We start from the raw sequence: 25,439 nt of genomic DNA, 5'->3' as shown, positions 1-25,439 counted from the left end.
TACATTGAGTTCATCTGCTTGACCATAATGGTCATTATTTATAGGTAGTATTCTATAGTATATAGTATGAGCAGTCTGAATGTAGTTTTTTATATACTCTGCACACATATTTTTTCAGATGTAAATTTTACAAATATTTTGTCCCATTTTGTGTATTGTCTTTTAGTTTCTTTATGGTATCCTTTGAAGCACAAAAGTTCAAACTTTGATGAAGTCATCTATTTTTTTTTTTTTGTCTATATTTCTTCTGTAGTTCGTGCTTTTGATATTTTATATTTAAGAAACCAACCCCTATTCCAACGTCCTGAAGGTTTACACTTAATATTTCTTCTAAAAGTTTTATTGTTTTAGCTTTTACATTTAGGTCCTTGGTCCATTTTGAAATATGTATGATTTGAGGGTGGGTTCCAGATTCATTCTTTTGCTTGTGGATCCTAAGCTGTCACAGCACCATTTTTTCAAGACTTTTCCCCCGCTATTGAATTGTCCTGTTAAAAAGCAAGATTTAAAAATTTTAAAAACAATTAGCCATAAATGTGAGGATTAACTTCTGAACTCTCTTTATTTCAGAATTTTATTTGTGTATTTTGGCTGCTCTGGGCCTTTGTTGCTGCATGCAGGCTTTCTCTTTAGTTGTGGTGTGCAGGATTCTCATTGCAGAGGCTTCTCTTGTTGCAGAGCACTAGCTCTTGGGCATGTGGGCTTTAGTAGTTGGCTTGTGGGTTGAGCAGCTGTGGTGTTCAGGCTTAGTTGCACCATGGAATGTGGAATCTTCCCAGACCAGGCACTGAACTCACATTTGCTGCATAAGCAGATTCTTAACCATTAGACCATTAGGGACGACCTGACTGAATTCTATTCTATTGGTCTATATATTTTACTTTATGCTCATCCCACATTGTCTTGGGTACTGTAGTTTGATAGTAAATTTTGAAATTGAGAAGTGTGTGTCCTCCAATTTTGTACCTTTATTCAGGACAATTTTGGCTCTTCAGTGTCACTTGCATTTCCCTATGAATTTTATGATCAGCTTGCCAATTTCTGCAAAAAACAAAAGGCAGTTTCAAACTGGGATTTTCATAGGAATTACATTTAATCTATAGATCAGTTTGGAGAATATCTCCATCTTAGATCTTTCTACTTGTTTAGTTATTCTTTATGTTCTCACAATGATATTTTAAAATTTTCATAGTATATAAGTTTTCATTTGTTAAAGTCATTCTTAAGTATTTTGTTATTCTTGATGCTATTGTAAATAGAATTATTTTCTTAATTTCATTTTTGTGTTGTTCGTTGATAGTATGAAAATACAAATTATTTTGTATCTTGGCTTTGACTATATGGACCTTGTTATTAGTTCTAGTAGTTACTTATGCATTCCTAAGGATTTTCTGTGTACAGGGTCATGTCTCCTGTGAATAGAGATAATTTACTTCCTAATTTCTGATCAAGGTAGCTTTTCTTTCTTTTTCTTTCCTTTTTTGGCCTAAGTGTCCTGAAAATAACCACCCATGCAGTGTTGCATAACAATGTCAAGAATGAGCATTCCCTTGTCTCTGACCATGGGGGAAATCTGAAATCTTTCTCACTATTAAGTGTTATATCCATGGAATTTTCATAGATGCTTTTTCTTAAGTTGAGGCTGGTCTCTTCTGTTACTTGTTGAGTGTTTTTATCAAAAAGAGGTATTGGGTTATTGTCAAGTATTTTTTTTTTCCACATAATGAAATGATCATTCATGCTTTTTGTCATTTATTCTATTGATCTATTATAGTAGTGGATTTTTGTATCATTAATCTACCTTATGCATAATGTTTTTAATATGTTACTAGGTTCTTCATGAACCAGATAATCACGATGGAGTGATCACTCACCTAGAGCCATACATCAAGGAATGTGAAGTCAAATGGGCCTTAGAAAGCATCACTATGAACAAAGCTAGTGGAGGTGATGGAATTCCACTTGAGCTATTTCAAATCCTAAAAGATGATGCTGTGAAAGTGCTACACTCAATGTGCCAGAAAATTTGGAAAACTCAGCAGTGGCCGTAGGATTGGAAAAGATCAGTTTTCATTCCAGTTCCAAAGAAAGGCAATGCCAAAGAATGCTCAAACTACTGCACAATTGCACTCATCTCACACGCTAGTAAAGTAATGCTCAAAATTCTCCAAGCCAGGCTTCCACAATTCCTAAACCACAAACTTCCATATAGTCAAGCTGGATTTAGACAAGGCAGAGGAACCAGAGATCAAATTGCCAACATCCATTGGATCATTAAAAAAACCCAAGTGCTCCATAAAAACACCTATTTCTGCTTTATTGACTATGCCAAAGCCTTTGACTGTGTGGATCACAATAAACTGTGGAAAATTCTGAAAGAGATGGGAATACCAGACCACCTGACCTGCCTCTTGAGAAATCTGTATGCCGGTCAGGAAGCAACAGTTAGAACTGGACATGGACCAACAGACTGGTTCCAAATAGGAAAAGGAGTACGACAAGGTATATTGTCACCCTGCTTATTTAACTTATATGCAGAGTACATCATGAGAAACGCTGGGCTGGAGGAAGCACAGCTAGAATCAAGATTGCTGAGAGAAATATCAATAACCTCAGATATGCAGATGACACCACCCCCACCCTTATGGCAGAAAGTGAAGAAGAACTAAAGAGCCTCATGGTGAAAGTGAAAGAGGAGAGTGAAAAAGTTGGCTTAAAGCTCAACATTCAGAAAACCAAGATGATGGCATCCAGTCCCATTACTTCATGGCAAATAGATGGGGAAGCAGTGGAAACAGTAGCAGACTTTATTTTTGGGGTCTCCAAAAGCACTGCATTGGTGACGACAGCCATCAATTAAAAGACGCTTACTCCTTGGAAGGAAACTTATGACCAACTAGACAGCATATTAAAAAGCAGAGATATTACTTTGCCAACAAAGGTCCATCTAGTCAAGGCTGTGCTTTTTCCAGTAGTCATGTATGCATGTGAGAGTTGGCCTATAAAGAAAGCTGAGTTCTAATGAGATAGATAAAACTGGAGCCCATTGTACAGAGTGAAGTAAGCCAGAAAGATAAACACCAATACAGTATACTAACGCATATATATGGAATTTAGAAAGATGGTAACGATAACCCTATATGCAAGACAGAAAAAGAGACACAGATGTACATAACAGACTTTTGGACTCTGTGGGAGAAGGCGAGGGTGGGATGATCTGAGAGAACAGCATCGAAACATGTATATCATCAAGTGTGAAACGATCGCCAGTCCAGGTTGGATGCGTGAGACAAGTGCTCGGGGCTGGTGCACTGGGATGACCCAGAGGGATGGGATGGGGAGGGAGGTGGGAGGGGGGTTCAGGATGGGGAACACATGTAAATCCATGGCCGATTCATGTCAATGTATGGCAAAAAACACTACAGTATTGTAAAGTAATTAGCCTCCAACTAATAAAAATAATTGGGGAAAAAAAAAAAAGAAAGCTGAGCGCCGAAGAATTGATGCTTTTGAACTGTGGTGTTGGAGAAGACTCTTGAGAGTCCCTTGGACTGCAAGGAGATCCAATCAGTCCATCCTAAAGGAAATCAGTCCTGAATATTCATCGGAAGGACTGATGCTGAAGCTGAAACTCCAATACATTGGCCACCTGATGCGAAGAACTGACTCATTTGAAAAGACCACGATGCTGGGAAAGATTTAAGGTGGGAGCAGAAGGAGACAACAAAGGATGAGATGGTTGAATGGCATCACCGACTCAATGGACATGAGTTTGAGTAAACTCTGGGAGTTAGTGATGGACAGGGAGGCCTGGCATGCTGCAGTCCTTGATGTTGCAAAGAGTCAGACATGACTGAGTGACTGAACTGAACTGAACTGAAGGTTTAGTTTGGTAGTATTTTGTTGAAGATTTGTTTTGTCTTTGTCCATAGAGATATTGGTCTGTAGTTTTCTTCTCATGACATGGGTCTCTGCTTTTGGTATCAGTGTAACAATAGCCTCAAATATGGGCCAGGAAGAACCCACTTTTCCTCTATTTTTTGAAACAATTTGAAGAGTTGGTATTAATTCTTTAAATATTTAGTAGAATTCATCAATGAAGGCATTTGGGCTTGGGCGTTTCTCTGTGGGAAGTTTAAAATTTTTATAGTTCTTTTACAATTTCTTTATGATAGATGTCTTCATATTTTTCTTTGTTCTTGAGTCAATTATGATAGTTTGTGTCTTTCTGGTAATTTCTCCATTTAATCTAAGTTACCAAATTTGTGACATGCAATTACTAACATTATTGACTTATAATTTAATAAAAATTCTGCAAGGTCTGTAGTGATATTCTGACTCATAAGTACTTCACAACTCTGTAATCCTTTAGATATCTTTCATTTATTTACTCTGAATTCCTTTGTGTCTTACCCTCTCTTTAGTTTTCCATTTCCCATAGAGTGCCTCTGAGTTACAGATATGATCATGAGATCAAAATACATATGTCAAATTGTTGGGTTGTTTTTTCCAAATTCTGTTTTACTAAATGCATAAAAGGAATTAGATTTTCTTATATTATTGACAACTGTTCTGGAAATGCTGAGAAGTGTAAAAGCCATCTAGGTATACATGTTAACATTGGGTGCAACAGAGGGTTCTGCTGTTTACATTATTTTTTTCCTCAAAAGATGAGAAAATTGTTTAATTACAGAAGTAAATCATAAGGTATATCAAATAATCTTGTGATAACAGCTGTATTTTATATTGTATAAATAGTATAGAGAACTAGAGGTTATAACTAAACAGATTTGTGAGAAGAACTCACAGTAAGTGTATTATATTTACAGATTTAGCCGTCAGGCAAAACTTTCTGCTTCTCATTCTGCTATGGTAGATTTAATTGATGGTGGTAAAAGTCTCTATTGTCTGGCATAGGGCCTTATATCTATGGTTTGAACTGACATATAATTAGTAGGGAAATGTGGTGGCTGAATAATGCTGCACTCCTCAAAATTTACAGGACCTAATCCCTGGAACCTGTGAATGTTACTTTATATGGAGGGAGAAAAGAAAAAAGGACTTTGAGATGCTTGCAGGTATTTTAAAGATCTTGAGATGGGGAGATTAGTTTGGATACTATCTGGGTGGGCCCAAAATGCAATCACAAGTATCATTGTAAGAAGAAAGGAGAGGAAAATTTGGCACAGAGAAGAGGAAAACCCTATCTGACCACAAAAGCAGAGAATGGAGTGATTCCACCAGAAGCCAAGCTTGCCAGCAGCCACCAGTAGTTGGAAGACCAAATGACTGTTGAAGCGTTTGGAAAGAGCACAGCTTTGCTCACACTTTGATTTTGGCCTGGTTATTCTGATTTCAGACCTCCGGCCTCCAGATTTATGAGTAAATAAATCTCTGCCGTTTTAAGCCACCAAATATCTGGTAATTTGTTACAACAGCCACAGGAAATGAATAAACTAAACAAATGATTCTGAACAAAGCTCCGAGGTCAGATTTGTCTTCAGTACTTTTTCTATCTGCTTTCTCAGTCGTTGCATTGCCTTGAGCTTCAATTCCTTTGATTTGGTACCTTGCTGCTCAGTACAATAGGGTTGCATTAGCAGTGATAAAATTGTATTGCTGATGCTTAGCTGCTACAGGTAAAAATAGGTAGAACTATCATCCTCAAATTCTTCCACCCAAGTTCAAGGGGGCAACTGAAACATCTCCATTGTACCTGAAAATGGACTTTTCCTCTGCTCTTTTTCTTAAGGCACTTTGTCTGCTGTTTTTTCCTGTGCTACTTAATACATTCCCACTCATTCTCTGGTCACTGTGCAGAATTTCAGTGAAAACATTATTCCTGATGTACATCTTCTTGTCATCCAAATTGTCTCCTAGTGTTGGAGTAATATATTTTTAAGACAGTTTTTAGAAAAGTTTTAGGTTTACAACAAAACTGAAAGACTGGTACAGAAATTTATCATATGCTCCATGCTCACCCACTCCAGTATTCTTCACTTCCCTTGTGGCTCAGCTGGTATAGAATCTGCCTGCAATTTGGGAGACCTGGGTTCAATCCCTGGGTTGGGAAGATCCCCTGTAGAAGACAAAGGCTACCCACTCCAGTATTCTGGCCTGGAGAATTCCATGGATGGTATAGTCCATGGGGTCACAAAGAGCTGGACATGACTGAGTGACTTTCACTTTCACTTTCCTTTCCTCACACATGTATAGACTCCCCTATTACCAACATCATTCACCAGAAAGGCATTTTTTTTAAATCAAAGTTGCACCTACATTGCTGCATCATAATCACCTAAAGTCTATAGTTTACCCTAGTGTTCTCTCTTGGTACTGTACATTCTATGAGTTTGGACAAAAGTATAATGACATATATCTGTTATTTTAATACCATACAGAGTAACTTCACTTCCCCCAAATTCCCCTATATTTGGTTTATTCCCATCCCCTTCTATTTCACACCTGACAACTACTGATCTTTTTAGCATCACCATAGTTTTCTCTCTTCCAGGATGTCATATAATTCAAATTATACAGTGTGTAGTTTTCTCTGATAGCCTTCTTTCACTTATAAATATGAATTTAATGTTCATCCATGCCTGTTTATCACTTGAGAGCTCATTTCTTTTTGGTTTTGAATGCTATTTCATTGTCTGGATTCACCATAGTTTATCTATTTACCTAGTAAAGAAAATCTTGGCTGTATCCAAGTTTTTCCAGTTATGAATAAAGTGCTATAAACAACCATGAACAGGTTTTTGTATAGACATGAATTTTTAGCTCATTCGCGTAAACATCAAGGAGTGAGATTGCTGGATCAAGTGTTAAAGATACATTTAGTTTGGTAGGAAACTGCCAAATTCTCTTCTAAAGTGGTTATACCATCTTTTATCTTTATCAATAGTAGATAAGACTTCCTTTTTCAGGGACTCAGGAGCAGAAAGTACCCTGGCAACAAGTGCCTGAACAGGAAAACCTGATAAGGTGACAGAAAAAGTGAAGGTGAAAAAGGTCAAGGAAATGAGTGAGCAAACCATAAGGACTTTAAAGTGGGAGTGGCCTGTCTAGTATCTTAAGTGAGCACTGCAGAGTTAAGAGCTAGAGTGGAGTAATGATAAGGGACGACATTAGAAAAATAATCAGTGGTAAGACAGTCTTATAAGTATGGACTTTGCTTGTATAGTGAGATAGATAGGAGCTACCGTAGGGTTTCAGCAGAACTGAAAACTCTGGTTAGATGTTGGGGTTAACTATGGCTACAGTGTTGAGAATAGTCTGTAGGGGACAAAGAAAGAAGCCAAGAGCTCACTGTTTCTGACTAGTGTTGAGAGAAATGTTGAGAGAAAAGTCACTTGGAAATCCCAAACTGCTCTAGTCATGTCATAAAGGATCTAAAGCACTTCGTGATGCACATGTATATGGTTCTGTAAAAGGAAGGCTTATAAAGGTTCAGGAAATGTTGCTTACTAAACTCTCCTTAGGGTCAGTTCTCTGCAGATGATATTAGCATTGGGATGAAGAAGTAGATCATTTGGAGAAGAAAAAATTATGTGTAGGTTGAAGTAAACTCCCCTGAGATTCAAAATGATGATCAGATATGGGACCAGTTTGTTGCACAGGAATGATTGTATGGTAAGCATTTTCTCCTTATTCAGTAAGCTAAACATTGAATCCAACATCCAAATCCTCGAAAAATGTTGACATGTACCTGTTTATGTTGAAATTAGACCAAAGCCTTTTGGAAGTAGCTGAAGTATTTGTTTTAGATAATGCCCTGATACTCCATACATTGAACATTATATTGGGGAGCTCTGGTCAAAAAGAAACTCAGCTCTGGAAGGCCTTGAATTCAAAGAACCTCTAAACATGTGTTTTTTGTTTTTTTGTGTGTGTGCATCTGTGGCCAGTAATATGATAATAACTGGGTAATAATTAGAAATAATAAAAAATAATTTGCAAGGGGATAATATCAACAAAACTTCATATTATCCAGAATAATGGTAGAAAATAATAAAATTTGAAGTGCACATCAGATAGCCAAGTTTTCAGGATTTTTATGTTCTTTTTTGAGGTTACTTTTGATTTTCTTCTTCATAATTATCATGATATCTTTAAAAAATATGCAATTCTGCAATTCTGCCTCTGTTTTGTTCAAATGCTGTCCTTTATGCTCTGTTAGAAATCTGTGGACTTATTTTCATTTTTCAAGTATTTGTATATCAATTTTCTAATTATTTGACTCTACTAAGACTGATTATTCATTTTAATATTTATCATTTTATTAACTGAATTTTTTATTGTTTATTGCATTTTGTTTCTGCTTATGTTCTCTTTTGTGGTATATTTCTCTGAAACATTTGCAAGAACAAGGCAATGACAATTGATAGCACAAAAATTGATTAGTCGTTTCCTTTTTGTTAGAGATCAGCATTTTCTAAAAACTGTTGTTCATGAAACCTATTTTGTTTCAGTTTTGGCATTATGTAAATTAGTTTTAACCAAATCCAGACTTTCAGATTATACATTAGGAAAAAATTTATAGTAAGTTAAATGCTATTTTTGTCATTGATTTTTTTAATCATTTTAAATATGAGAAGAACTCACAAGTGCCGAATTATAAGATCAACAAATATTAAGGAAATGGTGAAAAATATGTTTAACTGGGATAAAGATAATTGAAGTAACTATGCAGGGTTGTTCAATTCTGTAAATTCTATGGGTAAAAGCAAGTCACAAGACCAGAGGGAGAAGCAGTATGTCCTCCTTTAATATTTCTTGGGTTAAACAAGGTCTTTAGAACAATGTTATTTCTCTCTCTTTGCAGAACAGCACTTTTCTAGATTATTCTAGAGCCTTATGTGTGTTGGCTTCCTTGATGGCTCAGTGGGTAATGAAGCTGCCTGCAGTTCAAGAGACACAGGAGATACAGGAAATGCAGGTTCAATCCCTGGGTGGGGAAGATCCCCTGGAGGAGGAAATGGGCAACTGACTCCAGTATTCTAGTCTGAAAAACCCCATGGAGAGGAGCCTGGTGGACTATAGTCCATAGGGCCGCAAAGAGTTGGACAAGACCAAAGCAACTTAGCATACTCGTAGGCATGTTGCATTTGTGTTTGATCAGAAGCATAGTGATTCCTTTTCCTATCCTACTCTTAATTGAAAATTCATTGTTTATCTCCAGAATGTATGACTAAGAGAAGGAATTTGTTACTACACCAGGCTGCAGCTGCTGACCAGCTATGGTTTAAAAAGTTGTGGCTCACTGTGATTGTTCTCCATTTAAAATAAATATATACATTTAAAAAAAAAGAAAGTAAAAAAAAAAGAAACTGGCTCAGTGAGTCATGCGGTTTTAAATGGCTTCCTATCCCACACCTCAGTGTCAGTAAAGGCTTTGAGAGGTCATTTCTTCTAAAAGGGTACTTGTGTGTGAACAGGAACAGTGCTTGACCTAGTTAGAGCAATAATTTGTAAAAGGTTTATATTTTCATGTCAGAGAAGTGGCACTAGAATAAGAAGGGATCGTAGGTGGGAAAACTGAAACCCATAGTAGTAAGGATTTATACTGTTTATATTTCTTTAATTTATAGGTCTAGACTTCAAAAAGTACTCCCATTAAACAGTTCTATTTATTTCTGTTTTGTTCCATTATTTCTATAAATGTCATTGCATTTGAAACAGGATGTAATACTCTTTTGATAGATGGTAAACTGAGACATAGTTTTATAAATTACTTGATCAGGCCACAATATTTGTTGAACTAAACTATTTACTGTAGTTTAAGACCCTGTACTGCTTTTTAAATCTTATTTTATTCCTTGAAACATTTTTTTTTTAATTCGAAAAGATTCTGTCTTCTTTTATCTCCAACTTGTTATGTCACTGGTTTAGACTATCAAAGTCTTTCAAATATGAGCAATTCTAGGCTAAATACCTAAGCTTTGACCATCCCAAAGTAATAACCAGACCTTAAAAATGATGCAGACTGTGGTTGATTTTTCTCTTCAACTACATAAACTCATTTTCTCTTTGAATCTTGTTTTGACAATAATTCACAGGAAAAGAAATATCATGAAAAGAGTTAGAGTGAAGGGGGTTATTTATAGTTTAGGTTGCAACAGGCACATCTATACAGTATTCAATTAGTTTGAAAAGCTAGGAGCTATAAAGTAAAACAAGATCATCTTGCCTTGAAAGGGGCAAGTTTGTTTGGGTTTTGGCATATTGCTTCTATGAATTTATATTAATAATTTAATGGCAATGATATGGGAAGAAGCATAGACTTGAGTGAGGAAGTGATTATTATTCTACATTGGAAGGCTTCTCTGTGTGTGTGTTCACACTTTCCCTTGGAAAAGGAGCTTGGTTATTCCATTTCTTTATAGTAAAGTAGAGTAGAGTCAACTTTCCATTTCTTAAAGTAGAGTCCTGTGTGGAAGCCTGATTTTAAAAATGGAAAGCAATCAAATTTAGGGGGGAGGGGGATGGTCTAAACACTTGATTTAGGCTCACCTAAAAATGCTATCTACCACAAGGTAACCACATGAGGCTACTTCTTCCATAGTTTTCAATACTATATTTCATGAATTTTGTCACTGATGACAAAAATTTAGAAATTAACAGTGTGAGAACTAAAAAGAAAGCACTGAATTTTGGCAATTATAGCAAGGACTGAGAGAGAAAGAGAGACAAAGAGAGAGACAGAGAGAAGATAGTAAGAAGTTATGGAAAAACCTGAATGAACTTTTTGGCCAACTCAATATGAGATAATAATGAAAGTAATTTTGTAAATAACTTTTTTGCTCATTATGTACTTGAGAACTAGTAAGGGCAATTCATAGTGTGGATCTCCTGATGAAAGAGGGGGTTGGCAAAGTTTTTATTTTTAATCTTGAGTTCCAGTAGTGTTTTAGAATCAATGATTGCAATATTCAGTTTATACTTTATTCATTAGTGGGGGGGGGTATGAAATGAATTCTCATTTATTTAGATCTAGAACTGGTGTGTACAGATACAACTTGTAAGCAATAGATTTTGGAATTGATTCCAGTCTGGGACATGACTTTTGTTCATTCCCTCACACATTCCATCATTCACTTAACAAATACTTATTGAAGGCATTTCATATGCCAGGCAGTATTCCTGGCTCAGCAGATTCACAAATGAACAATAAAATTAAGTATTATATCTCAACCCTGTCGCCAAGTAGATCATGTTCATGTTGAGAAAGACAAAATGAACAGGCAAAGTAAATAAAAAGCAAGATAATTTAAGATTCTTTATGGGTCCATAAGGGAAAAATTACAGAGTAACTAACATAAAGTTAACACTTTAGATAAGAAGAGAGAGAAGGCTTCCTTAAAGGATATAGCATTTGAATTGAGACTGCCACAGTGCAAGAGTCAACTATACAAAGTCTGTTGGGGAACAAGAAACTCGAAGCTTCTAAGGAAGAAATGAGTTTGGCATGTTTGAAGGATAAAATCAGGTCAAGTTGCTGGAGTACGTGAGTTAAGGAGAAAACATAATGATTTGGGCTTCCCAGGTGGTGCTGGTTGGTGTAAAGCACCTGGTTGCCAGTGCAGGAGACGTAAGAGATGTGGGTTTGATCTCCAGGTCAGGAAGATCTCCTGGAGGAGAGCATGGCAACTCACTCCAGTGTTCTTGCCCGAGAACCCCATGGACAGAAGGAACCTGGCAGGCTAGGTCGATAGGGTTGCAGGGTGGGACACAACTGAAGCAACTTAGCATGTGCACATAATGATTTGAGACTATAGAAGTAAGCTGCACCCAGGTCACATAAAATCTTTTCCTCTTTTCTAAGGAGGAATTGGGATTTTGCTCCAAGAGAAGCTACTGAAATGCTCTAAAGTTGGGAAACTGGTAGCTTGTTTTAAATGGTTGCTCTAGAATTCTGATGAATTCATTATATCTCAATACCCAATTCAAATTGTTATTCAAAATGATAGACCAGGAAGATGGAAGGAGAAATTAAAACTCTGGAATGACAATTTTTCAACTGGGAAAACATGGTCACAATTATGGTTAATTGTGGTTATTGTATTGGGGAGAATTTTGACTTTGAGGTAGAAAATATTCTTTCTCTGGGGTAATTTCCTATCTATCTAGATATTCTCACTGAAAAGAAACATTCTTTCCCAGAGCAGAGATTAGTCCATTCAGCTGGAACTTTTTAAGATAAATGTTTCATATTCAAAGTTTAAAATAAATGACTCTTGAGAGAAGGAAAGAAATAGTCATTTTCAGTTAAAATCAAATAGTTCCTCCATTTTTCAGTTAAGTCATTCTCCAGTTAGAAAGCAAAAGGTGAATAAAAAGAGAGAGAGAAAGAAATACCTGGTTGACTCATCAAGGAAGAGAGTTTAATGTCTGAATAAATGAACCAGATAAAAAGAACCTTTGGTATAGTCAAAGAGTAATGAATGATTATCTTTTTGGAAACTCATTTGGAAATGTTTGAAATGACAATACTTTCTACTACAAATAGGAATACTGAAGATATTTATTTTTAAATAGCGGGGAAATGTCATTTGATAAACTGTTTTGAATCCTCTTGTTTTGGTGTAATATCATTTCAGCATTCTCATTTAGATAAACTTGTAATTCTAAAACTCAAAACTAGGTTTTCATGTAAGTAAATTAACATTATTTCACTTATTTTAAATATTTTTCCTTTTGTGGAAATAAGAGACAAGTATAATGTTCATATTTCTTTAATGAAATACATGTATGAAAAATCACCAGTAATTTAGCCTGTGTATGGAATATTCTTTCTTTTTGTTCTTTTAAATTTGCTGTAATATTTCTCAAGTTGTTTTTTGTAATCTGTTTCAATTGAGCCCTCTAGAACTCAAGTCCTAAATCACTTGTGATTCTAGTGGAGTGATGCAGATTTTAGTGGAGTTCTTATTCTTAGTCACTTAGCCATGTCTGACTCTCTGCTACCCCATGGGCTGTAGCCCACTAGGCTCCTCTGTCTGGGGGGTTCTCCAGGAAAGAATACTGATGTTGATTGCCATGCCCTCCTCCAGGGGATCTTCCCAAACTAGGGATCGGACCGAGATCTCCCACATTGCAGGCAGATTCTTTACTGTCTAAGCCACCAGGGAAACCCAATAATGCTGGAGTGGGTAGCCTATCCCTTCTCCAGCGGATCTTCCTGACCCAGGAATCGAACCAGGGTCTCCTGCATTGCAGGCATATTCTTTACAAGAGCTACCAGGGAGTGGTGACAAGGAGATGAAGATAATTAAGCTAAAATTACCCATTAAAAGTGAACCTGACAGTGTTTTCCATAGTGATATATACCTGAGACCTTGAAGCACTTCATCATATCAAAAAAATGTATTTTTCCTCTGAAATGAAACTCACAGGTGTTAAGTCCTTAAAACTTATAGCTTTCTGAAGTCGTTGGTAAATATGTCTTCCTAGATCCTGAAAACTGACATTTATTGGCACCCTCTAAATCTTAAACACGTCGAGAGACAATTGAAATATCCCTTACCGAAAACATAATGCTGCTTTTTAAAGTTTTGCTTTACAGGGTGTATAGAGCTATAAAATATTATTTTACAATAAAAATGATTCTGTCTTTACACTTGTGCTTCAGTGCTCAGAGTCTACTTATGTGACCATAAACATGTGGGAAGGGTAGGACTCATATATCACTGCTGTGTGTTTTTCAGAATTACACAGATTATACTGATTACACAGAAAAGCAAAATGGTTTAGTTAGCAAGATGAGCCTGTGACCACTGCTTGCTTTATTTTTTAAATTGGCTCTTTCTGGAAGCTCCTCCACACATGCATTCTAGATCCCAGGTATATACCATTTAGGGTGCCCCTAAAATTGCTCATTCTGAATAAAACTCTGTATGCCCTACTTTGACCTTGGCAAAAAGTTGTCTCTCAAATTTTGACTTTATACTATTCCTTCTCATCTTGCTCTAATGATTATAAAATACCTTTTTATACTCAGCCCCACTAAAAACATAATGACTGTGAATGATATCACATGTTGCTAGTTAAAGAGGCCCAGGAATTTGAAATGACTTTATCTAGAAATTAAAAAATGTGGAGCTCTGAGCATTGGAATTTTAGATATAATATCAGGTTCAGGTGAAAGAAACCCTCCTTCAACATAATTCTACCAGAGAGATGGCATTTATTCTATTTGGATTGAAGCTGACCTACCTGAAATCACTGTTCTAGCTTTGCTGGTGGAAGTTTTAAAACATATGGCTGCAGTCCTAACAGGAACATGGGGGAATAAGTGATTATAATAGATTTTATTTCTTAAAGGTGTTACAATTTCTCATGCCTTAAAAGAAATAGTTGAAAGAGAGATCAGTTTTTGCTACATTTTCAGGTGGAATGCTGTATCTGAGAAAGTGTGTGTGTACCCAGGCTAAAATGTAGAGTGGAAAGAAAAATGGCCTAGCTATTTTTATATTAAAAAAACTTTTATGTCTATTCTTATATGCTCTTGCAGTTTATGTAACTTTGAATTTATGTGGAAGATGTAATTGATATATATCACCTAGTAATATTTGGATGAAAGGTTCAGATTGCTCTAGATCATATTGAAGCCCAAGGACCTCAGCCATATCAAAAGCTATTAGAGGGTCAGGCACTGTGAGTGGCATGTGCAGAAGTAGGTGATATCAGAATTGGGTGTTCCCACCATGACAGCTACTTTGAACAATAAGAAAGACAATTAAGAAAGTATATGTAGAAATCAGCAAAATAAACAGTGTGTTCATTATACAACTATTGATTTAAAAGTTTTAATTATACATGTCAATGCTTCATTTATAAGGGTAGGGAATCATAAGCAGGCTATTGTAGAAAACAGTTGTATAGGTTTCAGAAAAACAAACTTACAGTACTATAGTATAATATCCTATATAACTGGGAAATTCTGCTTTCCATAAAATGATTGATGTTTTGATACAAAAGCTTTCAATGTAAATAATAATAGTGATTTATATTTATTAAGGATTTAGGTTCTTCTCAAATATTATTTCATGTAAAATTTCAACAGAAGCCTCATTTTACAAATGAGGAAATTAAGAAGCAGAGAGAGTAATAATTCTTCCAAGGTCACATGACTTGTTGTGAAAGTGAAAGTCACTCAGTTGTGTCTGACTCTTTGCGACCCCATAGACTATACAGTCCATGGAATTCTCCAGGCCAGAATACTAGAGTGGGTAGCCTTTCCCTTCTCCAGGGGATCTTCCCAACCCAGGGATCAGACCCAGGTTTTCCACATTGCAGGCGGATTCTTTACCAGCTGAGCCACAAGGAAAGCCCAAGAATACTGGAGTGGGTAGCCTATTCCTTCTCCAGTGGATCTTCCCAACCCAGGAATCAAACTGGGGTCTCCTGCATTGCAGGCAGATTCTTTACCTACTGAGCTATCAGGGAAGCCCCACATGACTTGTTGTTCAGTCACTAAGTCATGTCAGGCTCTTTGTGACCCTGTGGACAGCAGCATAGCAGGGTTCAATGTCCTTCACTATCTCCCAGAGATTGCTCAAACTCATGTCCACTATGTAGATGATGCCATCCAACCATCTCATCTTCTGTTGCCTCTTCTCCTTCCTTCAATCTTTCCCAGAATCAGGGTCTTTTCCAATGAGTTGGCTCTTCATATCAGGTGGACAAAGTATTGGAGCTTCAGCTTCAGCATCAATCCTTCCAATGAATATTCAGGGTTGATTTCCTTTAGGATTAACTGGTTTGATCTCCTTGCAGTCCAAGGGACTCTCAAGGGTCTTATCCAGCATCAAAATTTGAAAGCATCAATTATTCTGTGCTCAGCTTTCTTTATGGTCCAACTCTCACACCAGTACATGACTACTGGAATAACCATAGATTTGACTGCACAGATCTTTGCCGGCAAAGTGATGTCTCTGCTTTTTAATATGCTGTCTAGGTTTTTATAGCTTTCCTTTTAAGGAGCAAGCATCGTTTAGTTTCATGGCTGCACTAATATGACTAATAGTTAAAAAATAAACACAATTTGCAGTATACCAACTAACTGTGGAGCCCATTGTCTAACTATGGACTATGGTATGTGGCCTCTTTGGAAAGTAAATAGTTCTTCCTGACCAACCACTTAAAGTTTAAATAAGAAAGAAGTCACTTCAGGTGAAAACAAACAAACAAACAAAATTTAACCAAGTTAAACTCTAAAGTAAAAGTCTAAAAATGAATTGGATAGAATCTGGTGCATTTCTGGTCTAATTAAATAGCAGAATTATACAGGAAAAACTGGATTTTCTTAAATATATAAATAATAACAGATGCTTATTTACAATCAGCTTTAAATTTTATCAAATGGGAAGTTGACCATTAGGTTATTATACATAATATGCGGGTTTAAATTTTCAGTTATAATAATTTTGTAAAACAACCTGCCAAAGTGCAGATTGCTTTTGTTTTTTTTTTGGCAGGCAATTTAGGGCTAAAAGAAACTCCTTAATATACAGCTCTTTTTGCATGTTGATCAGCTCTATGGTCAGTAAGGAAATGATTAAAACTCTGAGAAAATTGCCCTGTTAGTTTAATTTGAACACAAATTTTGCTAACTTAAATCTCTGTTTGGCTTTCGGGATTTTTTTTTTTTTTTTGAATGTGTGTGTTTGAATGTGGATGTGACCTCACTTGTACATAGCTGACCAATTTTATTTACTTTGGGTCATCTCTCTTTCAGACAAATACTTTGAAGTTTGTCTTTGGATGGAAGTTAGAGACAGATGAAAATTTAAGAGAAGCAGCACTATGTGGTGAGCTTGGATTTCGATTATATCGTTTGATTAGATAATGAGGTCAGGGACCCACCAGTAAAGTACTGACTTCAGGGTGACAAGACTGAGTCGCTCCAGAGGCAGAATGTGGTAAAACTCATTTGTTCTCCTCTGAGTTTCATCTTCTTCATCCATCAACTGGGGAGGGAGGAGATTGATGTGAATGAGGTGATTTCTAAAGTCCCATTCCACTACACAGTTCTATTATTTTTTATCTGGCTCTGCCTTCTGAAGTTATTTTCCTTTTTACAAAGTGAGAATTGAGACTGCCTGCATCTATACAGCTTACCTATAAGACTAACAACTAAGGATGCCTTCATCAGTGTGACTTTACTCTTTGTTTCAGGAAGTTCTTACCCAGGTAGATAAGACTGTGAACCAGTAAATGTCTTATTTGCTGCAGTAGCTTGTTAAAAATCAGTTTATACAAATAATAGACTGCTCAAACAGCCTTCTTCTTAGGACAATAGTTGTTCATCTGCACAGCTTTGTTCTCATGACAACAGATTGCTTTAACAGGCAAGCTGCAGTGGTTTGCCTATTCAGACTCATTTCAACATCCTCACCTCTGTTTCAGTCAAATCCTAAACCATTATTTTGTGAATTTTGGCCAAATTCCATTTAGATATCCAGTGAAATGCCCATTCAAACTACTTGAGGTTAGTCCCCAGACTGTGTAATTATCAGTCCTGGATCCCCATCCCTTTAAAAATCAACAGATATTTTGTTCAGGTGGTGCTGCCATTTATTGCAGAGATGATAAACCCAACATTACTTGAGTATTGAATTAGCATTATAGGTCTTTTTGGGGAGTAGGAGGTCAAAATTATTACTGTTTCTATTTTATAGAAAATGCTTGTGAAGTTGTCTTAACAGAACACAGATAATCAATACAGTGCTTGTAGAAATCTCTGGTCTTCTGATTCTTATTCCACTTCTTTTTGGGTATTGAATAATGTTATAAACAAAGGTCCTTTATAATTTTTAATAGTTTTAATAGGAAAATCATGACTTTGATGCAATATTTGAGATAATTGTTTTGTATTGAAGCAAAAAAGACAATGTACTTTGCTGAGGTGCTAAAGTTCATGCCAGTTCTGTTAGCCAACACTAAGGCACTCATGCTGACCAGCACAAGAGAAGACTCTACACATGGACAGCACCAGAAGGTCAACACCAAATTCAGACTGATTATATTCTTTGCAGCCAGAGATGCAGAAGCTCTATACAGTCAGCAAAAACAACACCTGGAGCTGACTGTGGCTCACATCATGAACTCCTTATTGCCAAATTCAGACTTAAATTGAAGAAAGTAGGGAAAACACTAGACCATTCAGTTATGACCTAAATCAAATCCCTAGCGATTATACAGTGGAAGTGAGAAACAGATTTAAGGGACTAGATCTGATAGAGTGCCTGATGGACTATGGATGGAGGTTTGTGACATTGTACAGGAGACAGGGAGCAAGACCATCCCCAAAAAAAGGAATGTAAAAAAGCAAAATGGCTGTTTGAGGAGGTCTTACAAATAGCTGTGAAAAGAAGAGAAGCGAAAAGCAAAGGAGAAAAGGAAAGATATACCCATTTGAGAGTAGAGTTCCAAAGAATAACAAGGAGAGATAAGAAAGCCTTCCTCAGTGATCAGTGCAGAGAAATAGAGGAAAACAATAGAATGGGAAAGACTAGAGATCTCTTCAAGAATATTAGAGATACCAAGGGAATATTTCATGCAAAGATGGACACAATAAAGGACAGAAATTGTACGGACCTAACAGCAGCAGAAGATATTAAGAAGAGGTGGCAAGAATACACAGAAGAATTGTATAAAAAAGATCTTCTTGACCCAGATAATCAAGGTGGTGTGACCACTCACTTAGAGCCAGACATCCTGGAATGTGAAGTCAAGTGGGCCTTAGGAAGCATCACTATGAACAAAGCTAGGGAGGTGATGGAATTCCATTTGAGTTATTCAAATCCTAAAAGATGATGCTGTGAAAGTGCTTCACTCAATATTCCGGCAAATCTAGAAAACTTAGTAGTGGTCACAGGACTGGAAAAGGTCAGTTTTCATTCCAATCCCAAAGAAGGGCAATGCCAAAGAATTCTCAAACTACTGCACAATTGCATTCATCTCACAAGCTAGGAAAGTAATGCTAAAACTTCTCCAAGCCAGACTTCGACAATACGTGAACCATGAACTTCCAGATAGTCAAGCTGGATTTAGAAAAGGCAGAGGAACCAGAGATCAAATTGCCAACATCCGCTGGATCATCAAAAATGCAAGAGAGTTCCAGAAAAACATCTATTTCTGCTTTATTGATTATGACAAAGCCTTTGACTGTGTGGATCACAATAAACTGTGGAAAATTCTGAAAGAGATGGGCATACCAGACCACCTGACCTACCTCTTGAGAAATCTGTATGCAGGTCAGGAAGCAACAGTTAGAACCGAACATGGAATAACAGACTGGTTCCAAATAGGAAAAGGAGTACATCAAGGCTGTATATTGTCACCTTGCTTATTTAATTTATATGCAGAGTACATCATGAGAAATGCTGGGCTGGATGAAGCACAAGCTGGAATCAAGATTGCTGAGAGAAATATCAATAACCTCTGATATGCAGATGACACCACTGTTATGGCAGAAAGTGAAGAACTAAAGAGTCTCTTGATGGAAGTGAAAGAGGAGAGTGAAAAAGTTGGCTTAATGCTCAACATTCAGAAAACAAAGATCATGGCATTTGGTCCCATCACTTCATGGCAAATAGATGGGGAAACAGTGGATACAGTGACAAACTTTAATTTTGGGGGCTCCAAAATCACTGCTGATGGTGACTGTAGCCATGAATTCAAAGGATGCTTACTCCTTGGAAGGAAAGTTATGACCAACCTAGACAGCATATTAAAAAGCAGAGACATTACTTTGTCAGCAAAGGTCCATCTAGTCAAGGCTATGGTTTTTCCAGTAATCATGTATGGACGTGAGAATTGGACTATAAAGAAAGCTGAGTGCCAAAGAATTGATGCCTTTGAACTGTGGTGTTGGAGAAGACTCTTGAGAGTCCCTTGGACTGCAAAGAGATCCAACCAGTCCATCCTAAAGGAAATCAGTCCTGAATATTCATTGGAAGGACTGATGTTGAAGCTGAACCTCTAATACTTTGGCCACCTGATGCGAAGAGCTTACTCATTTGAAAAGACCCTGATGCTGGGAAAGACTGAAGGCAGGAGGAGAAGGGGATGACAGAAGATGAGATGGTTGATTGGCATCACCGACTCAATGGCCATGAGTTTGAGTAAACTCTGGGAGTTGGTGATGGACAGGGAGGCCTGGCATGCTGCAGTCTGTGGGATGGCAAAGAGTTGGACACGACTGAATGACTGAACTTAACTGAAGGCACTCAGTTGATATCCTGACCACTAGGTATATAGTTTGATTCTACACTCTATGTAAATGTGATCAAATTTAATCCTCATAAGTGTATATGAGATATATCCTATAATTGTTCTGACTTCGCTGATTACAGAACTGATAATCAGAAAGAGTTAGTACCAGTAAAATATGAAAGACCCAGAACTCATACCAGGACATCAATACCCAGAATCGATGTTAATAGCACTACCCTATGCTGCCTCATCTAGTTTTTGATCATACAGTACTTTTCATTGAAAAGTTCCAGATGCCATTATATCCAGCCTTTACCCTTGCCCACTCCGTGTTGTATATCATATTGAATGTCAATGCTTAACAAATCTTTACTATTACTCAAGAACAGGGAGTTGAAACAAAAATATCTTGACATTAATAATTAATCACATTTTCTACTAAATACTATTTTATTTGGATCAGTTTTTAATTCTTTAGAAACTGTTGCTTCTCCGAATTTGCAGCTCTAAGTTATATGGAAAACATGTTTTGAAAACTGTTACTGTAGTTTGGCTTTGCATCAAGAAAATAGAAACGATCCATTTAGGAATGAATCACTAGTGAGTATAGCATGGATAATTTTTATTTTCTTATTGCTAAGCCAAACTATCGTAACAATTTTCAAGACATGTTTTCCATAAGATTTAGAACTGCAAATTAACAATGAGTGAGTGTAGAAGTCTGCAAAGATATTAGGATAGAAGACAGGTCTACAAATCTAGAAAGTGGGTTCAATAAATTCCACAGTTTATTTGATTTTATTCTTATTTCCATGTTTATATGATTCCATGATTTTAAAACTTGATTTTTTTTCTTCTTGTTAGTAAACTGTGTTTTTACCTCTAGACATATGAAAGCAGGCTCAAGTAAGATTTTTTAAAATAATTTTATTTTATTATTTATTTATTTTGGCTGTGGCGTCTTCCTTGCTGTGTGAGTTTTCTCTAGTTGTGTGTGGGGGGGGCTGTGGGGGCTACTCTCTAGTTGTGGTACATGAGCTTCTCATTGCAGTGGCTTCTCTTCTTGTGGAGCACAGACTCTCTCCCATGCAGGCTTCAGTGTTTGCACAGGTGGTCTCAGTAGTCTTGGATCTCTGGGTTCTAGAGCACAGACTCATAGTTGTGGCGCAGGGCCTTAATTTGCTCCACAGCCTGTGAGATCTTCCTGGATCAGCAATCAAACCTGTGTCTCCTGCATTGGCAGGTGGAATTTTTAGCACTGAGCCACCAGGGAAGCCCAATATATTTTCTTTTTTTTTTTTTCTATTGCCTTTTACTGACTGGGTAATTAAATTAGGGAAAATAACAGGACTTAGTTTTTAGCTGAGCTATATTATTTTAAATTAATTTTGATCCTGCAGATTTAGATAAAATCTTCTGTTTCCTGCCAATTGTTTTGACTTCTTTTCTACTTGATTCATTCCATTCTTGAATTGACTTTTTTTGTTTTGTCTGTTGAATGCACTCTACTCTGATCCTTTATTTCTCAGAAATATTTCAGTATATGACAACTGGAAAAAGAAGGTGATAATTTATATCTATCACCATACCTCAGAATTTTACTACCATTGTTTTCTCCATACATCACATAGCCACATTATTACTGATGTACAGCCTGGTATTGTGAGTATTCCTGAATTCTTGGATTTGCTCCAGTTCTTTAATTTCTCTGAACATTAAATAATGACTCTATCTTCACTGCCTATTATGTCCTTTTGTTTGTGACAATTTGAGCGTGAATGTGGTCAATTTGCTGAGGTTAAATTCAAAACTCCAACACAAAAGGGAAGCTTGAAGACACTGATTCTGGTTCATAGATCTTTATATTCTGTCTTTGATGTAAAAATGGTTAGGCAAGAAGTCCCAATATGATTTTATCTGAAAAGCTCAAAAATAACCTTGAATATACTCATTTTAAGTATCTATAAAGCATCAAGAATCTATTCCTCTCATTCATTCAGCATTTGATAACCCACTGTGGGGCTCCCGATGACACAGTGATTGAGTGGGTGGACTCTGTGCCTAGTTGCCTGGATCCTTACCCTGCTCCTTACCCTAACTTGGTAAGTAACCTTTGGTGTTGAGAGCATCAGTTTCTTATTCTGTAAAATGGGGAAATATTATTTCCAACCTCATAAAATTAAATGAGCTAATTCATATAATATACTCATATGGTACCTAGCATGCCCTCAGTACTAATTAAGTGTTAGATACTATTTATTACCAAAGCAACAGTACTAAGTGTTAGATACTATGTTATTTCCAAAGCAACAAGCTAACAATAAGAAGAATTCAAAATTTCTTGGAAATAAAATTTATCTTCCAGTATTTGATGTTTATATACAAATAATAGTAAAAAAAATTAATATGATCATGATGTGACTGGCAGATTAGCTTGACCCTCTGCTAATCCAGGGTATTAACTCAGTACTTTGTCATATTCCTTTTTCCCCATCCCACATCAGATTGCCAAAGCAATAGTGACTAATGTGGATTTTGCTTGTTTTCCTGAGGAGATGGAGAAGAAAGTTATCTGTCATATTTACACAAGACAATTTAAACTTCTTGCTTAGTCACTTGTCCCCTCTCTCATGTCTGTCCCTTTAGCCATACACAATCCCTTGTAGAGATTGTGGACTTTCACAAACCATTTTCTATTCCAGAACACGCTAGTTTTGCACATAGCAAAGCAACATCACAGCAGTTAGTCAAATTGTTTCCTCTTGTTGTGTATTCCAAGTGTGGGGGAGTCTTAGAAATATTTAATAATCAGACAATCCTTCACTCAAGACTTTTAGGTCAGGTGGACAATGGCATGGAGTTACTAAGTTTCACCCAAAGCCCACAGACATTTTGACTCTTAAAATTTATCTTTTTTTCTTTGCTGGTTTATGGTTTGGTCATGTTAACAGCTTATCATAAATTATGGTGTGCAAGTGGTCAAGAACCTGCCTGTCAACAAACCCAGGAGATGTAAGAGATGCAAGTTCGATTCCTAGAATGAAGATCCCCTGGAGGAGGGCATGGCAACCCACTCCAGTATTCAGGCCTGGAGAATCCCATGGGCAGAGGAACCTCGCAGGCTACAGACTATGGGGATGCAAAGAGTCAGACACGGCTGAAGCGACTTTGCAGCAGCAGTATAAATTATGATAGCTATAAAGATCCTACCCCTAAATGCTTTGTGCACTTATAGTCATACCTTTATATGAGTTCTACAACTGACTTGACTTTGCTTATAATTTGGCTAAAGTTCAGTTCAGTTCAGTCACTCAGTTGTGTCCGACTCTTTGTGATCCCATGGGCTACAGCACGCCAGGCCTTCCTGTCCATCACCAATTCCCGTAGTTTACCCAAACTCATGTCCCTAAGTCAGTGATGCCATCCAACTAGCTCATCCTCTGTCATCCCCTTCTCCTCCTGCCTTCAATTCTTCCCCAGCATCAGGGTCTTTTCAAATGAGTCAGTTCTTTGCATCAGGTGGCTGAAGTATTGGAGTTTCAGCTTCAACATCAGTCCTTCCAATGAATATTCAGAACTGATTTCCTTTAGGATGGACTAGTTGGATCTCCTATACAATCAAACTTACTATTGACTTTGTTTGAACATTCCTTTAAAAACCACACAGTTTTCTTGAGCTCCCCAGTTTCTTATAGTAATCAGTTAGTATCCTTGGTTATTAGACTTAATCACTAGCTACTTTTTAGATAGTAAACAAAATGAAGCCCAGACATATAGAAGTCTAAAACTTTTTAACACCACGTGCATAGAGCTAAAGATTACAGTTACCTTGGAACAACACTATGGAACCTTTAATAGTAGCTAGGCCCTAATCAAACTTTTGCAGAAATAGAGCTGGAGAATAGATGAAGTATATTCAGAGGCTCTCTCATTTTTATAAATCTTATAAGAAAGGCTTACTATCTAGGTTCAATCCCAAGCTGTTTTTTTTAGAATTAACCAATGATATCCCATGTACATATTTGATCACCTGACACTGAAATGCACTTTTGATGAATTATTGCAAGCCATTATAATACTATTCAATAAAGTAAGATTATTTTAACCTTAAAATGATTGATTTGTTCATAATGATGATATTTGTTTTTCAATATAGAAAATCTATTAACTGCTACCCACAGTTTGATAGGGGTTTTCCCTGGTGCTCAGATGGTAAAGAATCCACCTGCAATGAGGGAGACCCAGGTTGGATCCCTGGGTTGGGAAGATCCCCCTAGAAAAGGGAATGGCTACCCACTCTGGTATTCTTGCCTAGAGAATTCCAAGGACAGAGGAGCCTGGTTGGCTACAGTCCATGAGGTTGCAAAGAGTCGGACATAACTAAATGACTAATACACACACACACACACACACACACACAATTAGATAGAGGTGGATACCTGTAAGCAGGATAGTTCCTGATATAATCTAGGATATATTCTGGCCCTCATATTCCTATCTTTGGAAAAGAAAAGTTTTATGTTTTTTTAATTGGAGAATAATAGAAAATGGGAACATAATTTAATTGCAATAACTAATACCTAGAGGGGAATGTTGTTCTGCTTTCTTTCATTCTGAAGTCTCTTAATTTCATGCTTTACAAACAGCATGAAAAATTAGGATAACATATGTCAGAAAATTGGAAGAGTACTAACAATGTTACTAAACCATAAAACTTGTTTTCTGAGAGTTTCATGATTTTAGACATGTACCAATTTAGAATAAAATTTCTTTCAATATAATATTGGTCATTTGAGGTGCAAAATATATTTCCTTAGGGAGAAAATTTTGTCTTTTCCACTACCCACCTTTTTAATATCACTACTGTTACTAAAAATAAATGAAAAAACTAAAAAGGACTCATAAAACATGGTAATTTGGTCAATATTTTATGTAACCTCTTTATACTGAAGAGATAGGTTTGTTTTTTTAATTGAACTAATTAACTTATGACATCTGGTTTAGAAGTGAATTACAAACTCTTGTAATCTTTATAAGTATTTTTTCTGTTTCAAGTCTCAGGTATGTGATCTCAAACGCTGTTGCATAACCTCTGACCCATGCAAAGATCCAAACAGCTAACTTTCCAATATAACGAACAAGAAAATCTGATTCTTAAGGAGATTGGAAAGACTCCCATCAGAAATTTTACTCATAGCAATGATATATTAAAGGAA

General features: G+C 36.6%; 1 long non-coding RNA gene across 1 annotated transcript in view; it reads left to right on the top strand.

Moving 5' to 3' along the window:
- Positions 1-16,802, top strand: part of LOC122709065 — a 162,092-nt gene extending 145,290 nt beyond the window's left edge. Inside the window, exon 3 of the long non-coding RNA XR_006345403.1 lies at positions 16,742-16,802. This is a non-coding gene — a long non-coding RNA (uncharacterized LOC122709065). The remainder of the gene's footprint in view (positions 1-16,741) is intronic.
- The last annotated feature ends 8,637 nt before the right edge of the window (positions 16,803-25,439 follow it).

The sequence above is a fragment of the Cervus elaphus genome, chromosome 15 (genome assembly GCF_910594005.1).
Source record: "Cervus elaphus chromosome 15, mCerEla1.1, whole genome shotgun sequence".
Taxonomy (NCBI): domain Eukaryota; kingdom Metazoa; phylum Chordata; class Mammalia; order Artiodactyla; family Cervidae; genus Cervus; species Cervus elaphus.
Note: the sequence above shows the minus strand (reverse complement) of the source record. Positions and strands in the feature narration are given on the sequence as shown.